The following is a 13,687-nucleotide window of genomic DNA, read 5'->3' on the forward strand; positions in this document are numbered from 1 at the left end:
TATTTTTAGTTAAACAAAAGTCCAACTCACCGTTTTTTTTAAAGTAAATATTCTTTTTCTTATTAAGAGTTGGATAGTAAAACTAATAACGTGTTTTGAGGAAATTGTTAATAAATATATTATAATGTAATCTATATTCTGTGTTTAATGTTTTAAATGAAATTAGTTTATTTTTATATATATTTGACATGAGTATTATAACTACACATACACAATACAGGGTCGGCTCAAAGATAAAACGAGTAAAGTATTCGCTTTAGGCTTTAAGGATAATGTTCCGGTACACCCAATAAGTCCCACATCGCTTAGGAGTCGAGGTCAAGCGAAGTTTAAATACTCTTACCTTCCTCCACCCTCTGAGACGCCTTTTAAGGATAAAACTGTGACGGAGCTAAAATGTTTCAAAGCAAACAATACCTCGGAAATGCGGTGGTTGTTCCCTAACGATGGCCAATTGACATCAATTGAAATACTAAATATCAACATTTATATATGAACATAATTTAAGCACTTTGATTATGAAATTAGTTTTCCTTACTTGTGAGACAATCAAACTCGCTACGGGGTAGATGGCAAATAAACCTGGGAATCCCTAGCTTTTTCAATTGGATATGGGGATGGGTATGAGAATGTACATATTCCTGCCATAATATCCGTCCCCGTCATATCTCCGTCTCCGTTTAAATTATTAAAATATTCACAATCATCAAATGTCCGAGAGATGGCAAAGTTCATAAGGGAGTTCAGTTACATGGGCCCATAGCCGTACAATTTTTCAGGGATTTGCATCTTCTAAGTTCATAAGGGAGTTCAGTTACATGGGCCCATAGCCGTACAATTTTTCAGGGATTTGCATCTTCTACCACTCTTAGAAGAAGATAAACAGTGACTGATTTTAAATGTTGATCCATCATCAGATAAATATTTAGTTATAACAAAACATCCTTCTCACTTTCGGAGAAATTGTCTTTTGAAGATGATTTTTCGGAACAAATCACGGAGAAGTTGTTCTAGTTCTTCTGTTGTTAATCTTGACAAAATATCAAAATAATGAGTGATTAAAGGTACGCATGTAACTTGGTTTTAAGTTGGTTTTAAGTGTATGTGAACATTACAAGAATTACTATATTTTTTATGTAAACATTGCATAATATTTTAGGAATCTAAAATAGGTATTTGAATCTTGGGGATAGTAGACTTTAATTATAATATACTGTTTGTTTATTGGCTGGAAGTTTGTGGGGGCAAAATGATGTCACGTACCACATAAGAAACTCAGTTTTAGGGTTCCATTCTAAGCATAGCACGACAAATAGTTTGTTAATTTGGTTCGTGTCGCTGCAAATGTTCTAAGCAGAGGATGATGAAGCATGTTATGTACTCATCATAATTGATGAGACTCATTTGCACTGTCTTCCTCACAAGGCTTATTTACTGTGCATTTTGGAAGTTTGAAGTTGTTTTGAGAGTCACTGTATATAAACACTTTCACAATGCGAAAACTGAGCAATGTGGAACTAAATAAATTTGTAAAACTAACAATGTATGACATTTGTTTCTCATAATATAAAAAATTAGAAGTAGTGAATTGATCTTGGTAGAATGGTGTTTGAAATAGTAAGATTTGAAAGTTAGGACATGAAGATAATAGAAAGATGCAGAAGTTGAAAGAGAAATAGCAGAAAAGATAAGTATCCAAATAAGGAAACAAAAGCGATGTCCATAAAGACATGTCGTATTCGAGAGGTTCAACCTTATCAGCTTATCCACTTGTGTTTGTTCCAGATCATCTTCTTCCCTCTGCAACTTTTACTGTGCCATGCATGCCCATGGGGACCCTCCTTCTTTTCTTTTCAAAACCAGCAACTCTTAACCCCGTTTCGTAAATCCATGCTCAATAGTTAATAAAAGTTATTTAAAATAGTTTTCACTGCAAATGTTTTAAATATTAATTAGTTCATATAAATTATCTAAGTTAGTTGGTGTGTTTTGTCAATGGAGAATGAATATGAATTTAAAAAGAAATGTTAGTTTGACTCATTTGGAGATAATGAAAATCTTAATATTTTTAAATTCAAAAGTTTGATTGTGATTAGAATACTTATTGTTCGTTGCTTTAATTAAAAGAAAATAACTAAATCGAATAAAATAAAAAATTTAAATAATACTGCAAGACTGAATCAAATTAACTATTAATGGTAGGTAGTAGTGTATTCAAGTAAACTATCTGTAAGTTTAGTTAACAATAAAAAATAAACAAATTATTATAACTAGGGAAAATCATATTTTTTAATTTTTTTAGAAATTTGAGTTAAAATTAATAAGAAACTTATAATTAATTTTTAAAGTAATTATTAAATATAAAATTAAAAAAATAAAATATGTACATAAAATAAGTTGTTAAAATATGTATCTCTTTATAAAGTGTTATAAATTATTATGAAATAATTAATTACTAATTAAACTTAACTTTTGCTGACATTGTTAGATTTTTTGAGAAATGATCACTAAGGAGATACAATCTATGCAAATGAGACATAAGTTCAATCTATATATGAGAGATGATATCACTCTTAACAAAAGACCTTAAAATAAAATGAGTTTATAGATTTTCATCCTTATATGATATTCAACTTTATTAATTTTACATGATGTGAGACTTAGACAGATACTTTAATTCCCAGTCGTCAACAATTGATGTTAGCTATTTAAACAAATTTTTAAGAAGAAGAAAAAAGGACATTTTAGTTAACAAATATTAATTATTCAAGTTCATTCAAATATAACAACCACACTTTATCATAAAAATACATATTTGTCTTACATCTCACAGTAAAGACTTTCAATACAAAAGTTGGTCTGAGCCCACCATCAAGACAAACCAAGCTCTATTATTATTGGATTTTTTGATATAGTATCACCAGTGACATAACACCAATAAAACATGAGTCAAATCCATACATAAGGGATCGATACCACCTTCAACCCAAAACTTTAAGGGTGTCTTCATTTGTGAAGATTGATTTGCATAAGAGGGAGATGATGGATTTGAGTGGATTAGAGAGTGAGGTTTGCGTTGTTCTTTTTAAGAGATTTGGAGGAGAAAGTGAGTGGATTTAGAAGTAAAATTTGTGATTTGATTGATGTGATAGATTAAAAATTAAGTTTAAATGAAAAAAAGTAAAATTATCAAATTGTCCTTGATTTCGGAGGGTTCATCTGCATGAACAACTGTGGAAATGGTGAAGATAGTTGAAATGATGATTCAAGCTACTTGGTCGTTTATAGCGTGAAGTTGCACAAATGATTCATTTCGAACAAAATGAGAGAAACAAGATTCCTTAGTATGAAATTTCTTCATTTGGTTGGTTGGCTAAGATGAAGCGAGTTGTGGTGTGTTTTTGTTTAGACGTTATAAATTGGTTACCTGATTCAATTTCTTTGTGGATGGAATTTCTTTCATTGTGTGTTGTTATTTTTCGAAAAGTGAGGTACAACAAAACTATAAAATGACTAAAACTTGCAATCTATTTTCTTTTTTTAACTTTTAATGCCTATTTGACCTCAGTTATTTTATAACTGAGATAATAAGTCTCAATTTTCTATCTCGATTTTCTGTCTCGATTACTTTCATAATTGAGATAATAAAGGTTAAATATGTCTTGGTTATGAATTGAAACAGAAAATTCACTATTTTTTGTCTAGAATGAATATATCTCATGTCTTAAATAAAATCAAATGACTAAAATAACTCTTTGCCGAAATCATTCCTTCAATAATGACAGTTATAACAAAGAAAAAAAAAAGTAAACCGGTTTAAAATTTTAGTCAGATAAAAATATCGTTAATTCGTGTATCACTGAGAGATACAATTAAACTCTAAAAAATATAAAATGTGAAAGACAGGAACTTAGATAAGAAATACAAAAGACGAAGAGAAAAAATAAAAAGAAAAGAGGAGAAAAAGTGATTAAGAATGCACGCATTTGTTTTTGAAAGAGATTGGAGCAATCAGCAGCGACTTTATTTAGTTTCATGAATCAATGAATACGTTGCTGACTCCTGTACCAATCGGCGTCACTATTATTATATTATATCCCTTTTTTCAACCCCCAACTTAATTATTTCAAACATACAAATTTCATTTTATTAACTTAAACCTAATATTTCTCTTTCCAATATCATCCGATCTTTATTTATATTTAGAGAAAGCATTCAGGAACAGGAAGCAATTCTGTAAAAAAAAGAAAAGAAGAAAAAAATAACTAAAATGAGATTATATATAAAAGAACAAGTAGAAATTCTCTCATATAATCTACATTATTTTATTTAAATAAATTTCATTTATCTTCATTTCTTGGTCGGACATCCGGACCAAAACCTGGATCAGAATTTAAGACAATACAAGTTAGTAATCAAGTTTAAAAAGCAATTGGGTCATGATTAAGAAATCTTAATCATAGGCTTACACCAAAAACTATGAATAGGGGTCCAAGGTAGATCGGTGAGGATCTTTAACTCACATTTATTACCATAGTTATTATTACTTACCGATCAGCGTTAAATAACTTAAGCATCAGAGTCTTTTAGACATGTACATCGATCGCCTAAGTGACCGAGCGGTGGAAGAAAAAGGTTATATTGGACAAAGAATTTGACGAACTAATTGAAAAAAACACAAAAAGGTTAAAGAATAATTTGAATTTTTACGGTAGATACTTAATCCCTACACCCGACACAATCATGTAATAGAAAATAAAATAAAATAGAATAAGTATTAGGAGCGTCAACTAGTTGCATTAGTAAAATAAATAGCATCTCCAACTGTTTTGAAGAAAAAAAAAAGGCTTAAATATACATTTGGTCCCTATTTTTGTTGATTTTATTCAATTTGGTCCCTATTTTCGTTTTATGTTCAATTAGGTCCTCATTTTCGTCAAATTGTGGTCAATTTGGTCCTTTTCACTAACGGTGTTTAAATAGTTAACGTTTTTGAACAGTACATGCCACGTGTCAGCTCCTGGTTTTTTTGATTTTTTTTTGATTTTTTTTTAATTTTTTTTTAATTTTTTTTTAATTTTTTTTTTAATTTTTTTTAATTTCAAAAAAGTGGTCCACGTGTCAAGTCATAATTGTGCCACGTGTCAGTTTGTGGTAGTATTATTTTTTTTGTTCAATTTAGTCCCTATATTCGTTATTTTTGTTCAATTTAGTCCCTATATTCGTTATTTTTGTTCAATTTAGTCTGACACTAAATTTAATATCTTTTATACAAATTATATTAATATCTTTTCTAAAATTGATCTTTAAATTTATTATTTTTTAAATTCAATTATAAATTATTAAATTTAATTATAAATTGAATAAATTCTTATATTTAATTTCTAAATAGAATATAATTATTTAAAATATTATGAAAATATAATTATTAATTTTTTTTCTAATATTTATATTCTAAAATATTTTTAAAATTGATATATAAAAATATTTTAAATATTCAAAATATTTTAGAAAAATAAACTAATATTTGTAAAATTAACATTTACATATAAAATATTTTAGATTTTAATATCTAAAATGCAATAAAAATATTAAATACTTTAAATTTAAATGTAAATTTTACAAATGTTAATATATATTTTTAAAATTTTAATAATTATATTGTAATAATATTTAAATAATTATATTTTAATAATATTTAAATAATTATATTCTATTTAACAATTGAATCTAAGAATTATATTCAATTAATAATTAAATATTATAATTTATAATTAAATTTAAAAAATAAGTAATAATAATGTCAATTTTAAAAATTAAATGGTTCTATTTTCACAAAATTTGGGACTAAATTAAATAAAAATAACGAATATAGGGACTGAATTGAACAAAAATAACAAATATAGGGACTAAATTGAACAAAAAAAATAATACTATCAGAAATTGACACGTGGTACTAGCATTGACACGTGGCACAATTGTGACTTGACACGTGGACACTTTTTTTGAAATTAAAAAAATTTAAAAAAAATTAAAAAAAAAAATTAAAAAATTTTAAAAAAATTAAAAAAATTAAAAAAGAATTAAAAAAAATCAAAAAAACTAGAAGCTGACACGTGGCATGTACTGTTTAAAAACGTTAACTATTTAAACACCGTTAGAGAAAATGACCAAATTGACCACAATTTGACGAAAATGAGGACCTAATTGAACATAAAACGAAAATAGGGACCAAATTGAATAAAATCAACAAAAATAGGGATCAAATGTATATTTAAGCAAAAAAAAAAAGAAAATTGTTATAACATGGTGTGTGCAATGACAGAGGCCTAATAAGAAGACAGAAACACCGTCTTCTTCTGCACATCATATCCAAACCGACTTACTCATATCTTCACATGGCCTTGTCACATAGTGACCCATGAAATCCCAAAACATATACATTGGAAGGGACCCACTCCACCTTTCGTTTTAAACCTTCCCCCACCATGTAAAAAAAACACTACCACATACGAAACTCAGTTTTAGGGTTCCATTCTAAGCATAGTACGACAAATAGTTTGTTAATTTGGTTCGTGTCGAAGCAAATGATGGTGAAGCATGTCATGTACTCTCAATTATTGAGAGACTCATCCACCAAAATGCCCTCCTCAACGTTTTTGCACAGTCTTCCTCACAATGCTCATTTACTGTGCATTTTGGAAGTTTGTAGTTGTTCTGAGAGTCGCTGTATATAAACACTTTCACAATGCCACAACTGAGCAATGTGGAACTAAATAAATTTGTAAAACTAACAATGTATGACATTTGTTTCTCATGATATAAAAAATTAGAAGTAGTGAATTGATCTTGGTAGAATGGTGTTTGAAATATTAAGATTTGAAAGTTAGGACATGAAGATAATAGAAAGATGCAGAAGTTGAAAGAGAAATAGCAGAAAAGATAAGTATCCAAATAAGGAAACAAAAGCGATGTCCATAAAGACATGTCGTATTCGAGAGGTTCAACCTTATCAGCTTATCCACTTGTGTTTGTTCCAGATCATCTTCTTCCCTCTGCAACTTTTACTGTGCCATGCATGCCCATGGGGACCCTCCTTCTTTTCTTTTCAAAACCAACAACTCTTAACCCCGTTTCGTAAATCCATGCTCACTAGTTAATAAAAGTTATTTAAAATAGTTTTCACTGCAAATATTTTAAATATTAATTAGTTCATATAAATTATCCAAGTTAGTTGGTGTGTTTTGTTAATGGAGAATTAATATGAATTTAAAAAAGAATGTTAGTTTGACTCATTTGGAGATAATGAATTAATATTTTTAAATTCAAAAGTATGATTATGATTACAATACTTATTGTTCGTTGCTTTAATTAAAAGAAAAAAACTAAATCGAACTAAATAAAAAATTTAAATAATACTGCAAGACTGAATCAAATTAACTATTAATGGTAGGTAGTAGTGTATTCAAGTAAACTATCTGTAAGTTTAGTTAACAATAAAAAATAAACAAGGGAAAATCTCTTTCTTTAATATTTTTTAAAAATTTGACTTAAAATTAATAAGAAATATATAATTAATTTTTAAAATAATTATTAAATACAAAATTAAAAAAATAAAATATGTACATAACAGAAGTTGTTAAAATATGTATCTCTTATAGATTGTTCCAAATTATTATGAAATAAGTAGTTACTCACATACTTAACTTTTGGTGATATTGTGGGTCTTTCGATAAATGATCACTAAGGAGATGCAATCTATACAAATGAGACATAAGTTCAATCCATACATAAGATATGACATTACTCTTAATCAAAAACCTTAATATAATGAGTTTATAGGTCTTCATCCTTATATGATACTCAACTTTATTAATTTTACTTTATATGGGACTTAGACTGACACTTGAATTTCTAACCGTCATAATAGATGTAAGCTATTTAAACATATTTTTATTAAGAAGAAAAAATGACATTTTAGTTAACAAATATTAATTATTCAAGTTCATTCAAATACAACAACCACACTTTATCATAAAAAGACATATTTGTCTAACCTCTCGTAGTAAAGACTTTCAATACAAAAGAGCCGACCACCAAGACAAACCAAGCTCTACTATTATTGGGTTTTTCGATAGAGGATCACCAGTGACATACAATACCAATGAGACATGAGTCTAACCCATACATAAGGGATCGATACCACCTTCGACCCAAAACTTGAAGGGTGTGTTCACTTGTGAAGACTGATATGCGGAAGAGGGAGATGATGAATTTGAGTGGATTAGAGGGTGGAGTTTGCGTTGTTCTTTTTAAGAGATTTGGAGGTGAAAGTAAGTGGATTTAGAAGTAAAGTTTGTGAATTGATTGATGTGATAGATTAGAAATTAAGTTTAATTGAAAAAGAAATAAAATTATCAAATTGTCCTTGATTTCGGAGGGCTCCGCATGAACAACTTTGGAAGTGGTGAAGACAGTTGAAATGATGATTCAAGTTGCTTGGTCTTTTATTGTGTGAAGTTGCACAAATGATTCATTTGGAACAAAATAAGAGAAGCAAGATTCATCGGTGTCAGGTGAAGTAAGTATGAAATTTCTTCATTTGGTTGGTTGGTTAAGATAAAGTGAGTTGTTGTGCGTTTTTGTTTAGGCGTAATAGATTGGTTAGCTGATTCAAATTCTTTGTGGATGAAATTTTCTTCGTTGGTTTCTGCAATTTTTGGAAACGTGAGGTGCAACAAAACTATAAAATTGCTAAAACTTGCAATCTAATTTATTTTTTAATGTCTATTAGGTCTTAGTTATTTCATAACTAAGACAATGATTCTCAACTTTTTGCCTTGACTACTTCCATAACTGAAATAATAAAGGCTGAATATGCCTCGATTATGAATCAAGACAGAAAATTCACCACTTTTTGCCTCGATTAAATATATCTCGTGTCTTAAACTGAAATCAAATAACTCTTTCCGAAATTTTTCCTTCACTAATGAAAGTTATAACAACAAAAAAAATAAAGTAAACCGGTTTAAAATTTTAATCAGATAAAAATATCTTTAACTCCTCTATCACTGCGAGATACATTTACACTCTGAAAAATATAAAATGTGAAAGACAAGAACTTAGATAAGAAATACAAAAGACGAAGAGAAAAAATAAAAAGAAAAGAGAAGAAAAAGTGATTAAGAAGGCACGCATTTGTTTTTGAAAGAGATTGGATTAATGAATGAATACCTTCACATTGCCGTTGCTGACTCCTGTACCAATCTGCGTCACTATTATTATATTATATCCCTTTTTTCTACCCCAACTTAATTATTTCAAACATACAAATTTCATTTTATTAACTTAAACCTAATATTTCTCTTTCCAATTCTAGTGCTTCTTCAATATTCTCAACTAACCAATATCATCCAATCTTTTTATTCTCAATTTATTATTTATTTATATTTAGAGAAAGCATTCAGGAACAGGAAGCAATTCTGTAAAAAAAGAAAAGAAGAAAAAAATAACTAAAATTAGAATATATATATATATATATATATATATATATATATATATAAAAGAATCAGTAGAAATTCTCTCATATAATCTACATTATTTTTCTCTCGTATAATGTTTTTTTAAATTTTCAAATGAATCATATTTTCTTAGAAAAAAAATGTTATCATTATCAAATTAAATGGTTTCAACTATGCACTAAATTTCAACTCTTTGCCTATATTATATAAACAGTCGTATGGAATCTTATATCTACTATTAAATTTCAAGATTTGAGAGACATTAATAATTGGTACTCTTCTTCTGTTTATGATAACATTGTTTTAAAATATATTCATCATCTTCGTTTGTAGATTATTAATATCCAACTCTTTCACTTTCTTTCATTAGTGTTTACATTAGTTCACTTCTATAATGATTTCACTTCAATCATTTGCGTCTTTGATTATTTTTTACAGAGAAACAAATATGTAATGCAAATTTTATTAAAAGGATTTTGGAAAACACTTATCTCTACTTTGAAAAGTATTTTCTGTCAACATTATGATTATTCTTTAAAGTAGTAATACAAAGTATTTTTTTTAATCGCCAAATAATAATCTGATAAAAAAATTAGGTTAAATTCAATACAAGATTGTAATGAAACAAGATGAAGGCGAAATTCCATACCTTCGACAAAGAAAAATGATGGAGAGAGGAAATGAGTTCAAAGAATCAGAGAAAAACGAAGACAAGGTTTGAAAAATAGTGTTTGTAATTTTTTTTATTTCTATAAAATGGTATTTATGGTAATGAAACTTAAAAATAAAAAGGAGTATGAACAGCGTGATTAGGGTACGGATAATAATTTTTCCGTAATATTCACCTTGTACTCATACCCATATTTATTATGTATCCGTTATGCGGGTATTCGTCTATTTTTTTTATATTTGTGGGTATTCACAGTTACCTGCGGATATTTACAAAAATATTTTAAAAAACAAATATTTAACCATAATTAGTGTTTGGATCAACAGCTCCATTTTCACCGCCGATTGATTCTTGAAAAACAAACAAATAAAAAATCATTAACAATTTATATTATAGTTCATTTTTGAATGAAATATTAAAGAAATTACTAACTTCATCAATGTCCACATCTTGCAATATTGTATAAAGTTTCATGTTGTCCAATTTTAATCTAAAAGACCCTGAAAACATAAGAAGTTCATTAAAAATTTATAGCAATCACTTAATTAAAATATCTAAGTAAAAATGTTAATTTCATTATCTTCCATATTGGTCCATAATAAGTCTTGGAGACACATCAATGTCTCTACAATATCTTAAAGTAACATACTCCGATGTGGGATAAGAATCTGACCACCATTATTGAATGAAGACTCAAAATGTTTTTTACTAATATATATATATATATATATATATATATATATATATATATATATATATATATATATATTGGTATGTTTCTGAATTAAAGTTTAGCGGATACGGATACTATGATACCTGTACCCGCCCCGTTAACATGCGGGTATCAAAAATACTCGTACTCGTAGGTAACGGGTATTCATTTTTAATATCTGTTACCTACCCATCATTGCAGATTTTATCCACGTATACTTGTGAGTATAGATTTTTTTGACATCCCTAATATGATATTTTTCTCGAATTAGCGAACTTAATAAATTATAATAGTGGTTAAAAGTAATTTTTAAACGAGAAGTCTTTCAAATAGAATGTATTTTTTTCTACTTATATTACCTCCCGTTTGTAATATTCATAATTTAACTGTTTTGCTAAATATGTGTAAAAAATCCTTCATTTTTTATGAAATTTAGAATCTATTATCGGTTATTTCGGCTCGTAGATTTAATAATGATACAAAATAAATAACAATATAAACAAAAGAATATTGGAGATTAATATAGGGATAAATATTTTCTATATTTCGTGTAATTGTTGGTAACAAAGGCATAAAATAAAAAGTAAAATGACATATGTTTCCTTTAGATTGTTGATATACAAAAATAAAATAATTTAAAAACTATATCAACATTTAGATTTTGTTATTTTATAATAATAATGCTATTTTTAATTTAAAACCTCAGTATAAAATAATTTATTAATAGATTTCTTATTCTAAACTTTCCGAACTAAAAAAATTCTTATAATTTATTTAAAAATTAAATTAGATATCAATAAATATTTTACTGCAAATGTATTTAATTTAAAGAAGACTGAAGAATAATATTTTTATGGATAAAATTTTATAATGAACTTTGATTTTCCTAGTATATATTTTTATTATGAAAATCAGTATATAATAGAGAAATTATGATCAAAATTTGAACATTTAATATCATTATTTTAGTCAAAAGGTAAAAAGTTGAAATTGTGTTTTTTTTTTCTTTCCTCAATGTTCCTTTTAGTCATATTTTTTTCAACCCTCTAATTTCTTTTTCTTTTTTATTATCACTAATTTATTATATTATTATGTAGGTACAATAATTTTATTATATTAAATTTAGACTCGATCGACCTTGAACCTAGGACCCAATTAATATTGAACTTAACACCACATGATCTCCTTAACTTTAGCCTAAAAGAGGCTAAAGGCTAAAAGAATATTTTTCAAACACTAATCCAATTAGCCTTGAACTTAGTACCCAATTAGTTAGACATGTCAAAATGACTCAATCCAGCTCACAAGGGTTGGCTCACCACAAGCCGAGTTGAAAATAAGTAAACCAAATTTGGCTCACTTTATGGTGAGATAGAAATTTTACAACCCGGCTTAACCCACCACGGGTTGATGGGATAAATGAATTGGCTCATCAACCCACAAAAAATAATTATTTATTTATTTATTTTTAAATATTTAAATAATTTTTTAAACAATCCATGAGATGACAATCACTATTCAAATATTATTGAACAACATTCTATTAAGAATCTGTCTCTAAATTGACCACTAGTTGAATATATATTTTTTAAAAGAGTTTAGAACTTCATGGTGTGAAGTGAGAGTATACATATTATTATCAATTGTTAAGAATTAGACTTTACGCCTAACTCAACTTCACAAAAATCAGATTGTAAGGTGAGATTTGCATCTACCTATATAATACTAAATCGTTTTTTCTTGAGTCAATGTGAGATATTCGATACCAATTCTTGTTTGTTGCATGTTTCTTTACTCCTTATTCACAAACACAATTTTTTATAAAAAATTACATTTATATACCACTTCATATTTCATATTTTTTTAATTTAATGTTGCAAAAATATGTTCTAATCCCAGTTGTACTTTAAAGTTGTGAATTATAAAATTATTTATTTTAAAAATATTCACATAAATTATCATATATTAAAACATAACTTTTGTATTGCTTTGTTCTATCTTGCTTGACTAGTTAAGTTGGTGGGTGAGAGATGAGATAAGACAAATTCACTTGGTGGTCCGTTTTTTTTAAAATGGGACTTAAAAATTAAAATAAAAAATTTTAAAAGATTAGTTTTTTTATTTACTGTGTTTTCTTTAGAAACTGTTCCATCATCTATCATCTGTTAAATAAATAGATTAACTTAATTCTCTAATTACAAAATCTATAGTAAGTGAAGAATACAAAGCTCTTCCACAAAAACAAGACACGAAGTTTCGTTCCTCTTCCACCTAAATAAATCGATAGGTTCAAAGTGAACATACAAAATAAAGTGTAAACCAAATTGAACAATAGCTAAGCATAAGACAAGGCATGTTGCTCAAGTTTTTTTTCATAGACAGGCATTTATTATCATCACAATAAAAGTGGTTCTTAGCATTGTTATTTCCAAAACTGATAAATAAGACAAGTTGATATTAACAATACATTCTTAATAACTACATTCAAGAAAAAGTTTATATGAAACAACCTAATTGGTTTGCAAGATTGATATCCACTCTTATTCATCTTGAGTTTTCACCATAAAAATTTGATGTTTCTCTCTTTATTCAAATAACAGACTCTATCATTATTGTCTATGTAGATGATATTATCATTTTTGGTATTTCTTCAAAGGCTATGGAGGGTTTAACTCAGAAACTTTATGCTCTATTTCTTTTTCTTTTCTCTTTTTTGTAATCTTACTTTCTTCATTGGCACATAAGGTTAAATAGTGTGCTTTCAATCCCTTAAGCAACACTCAA

This window comes from Vigna unguiculata, chromosome 3, assembly GCF_037176805.1.
Source record: "Vigna unguiculata cultivar grain cowpea cultivar isolate G323 ecotype 2 chromosome 3, ASM3717680v1, whole genome shotgun sequence".
In the NCBI taxonomy this organism is placed as follows: Eukaryota; Viridiplantae; Streptophyta; class Magnoliopsida; order Fabales; family Fabaceae; genus Vigna; species Vigna unguiculata.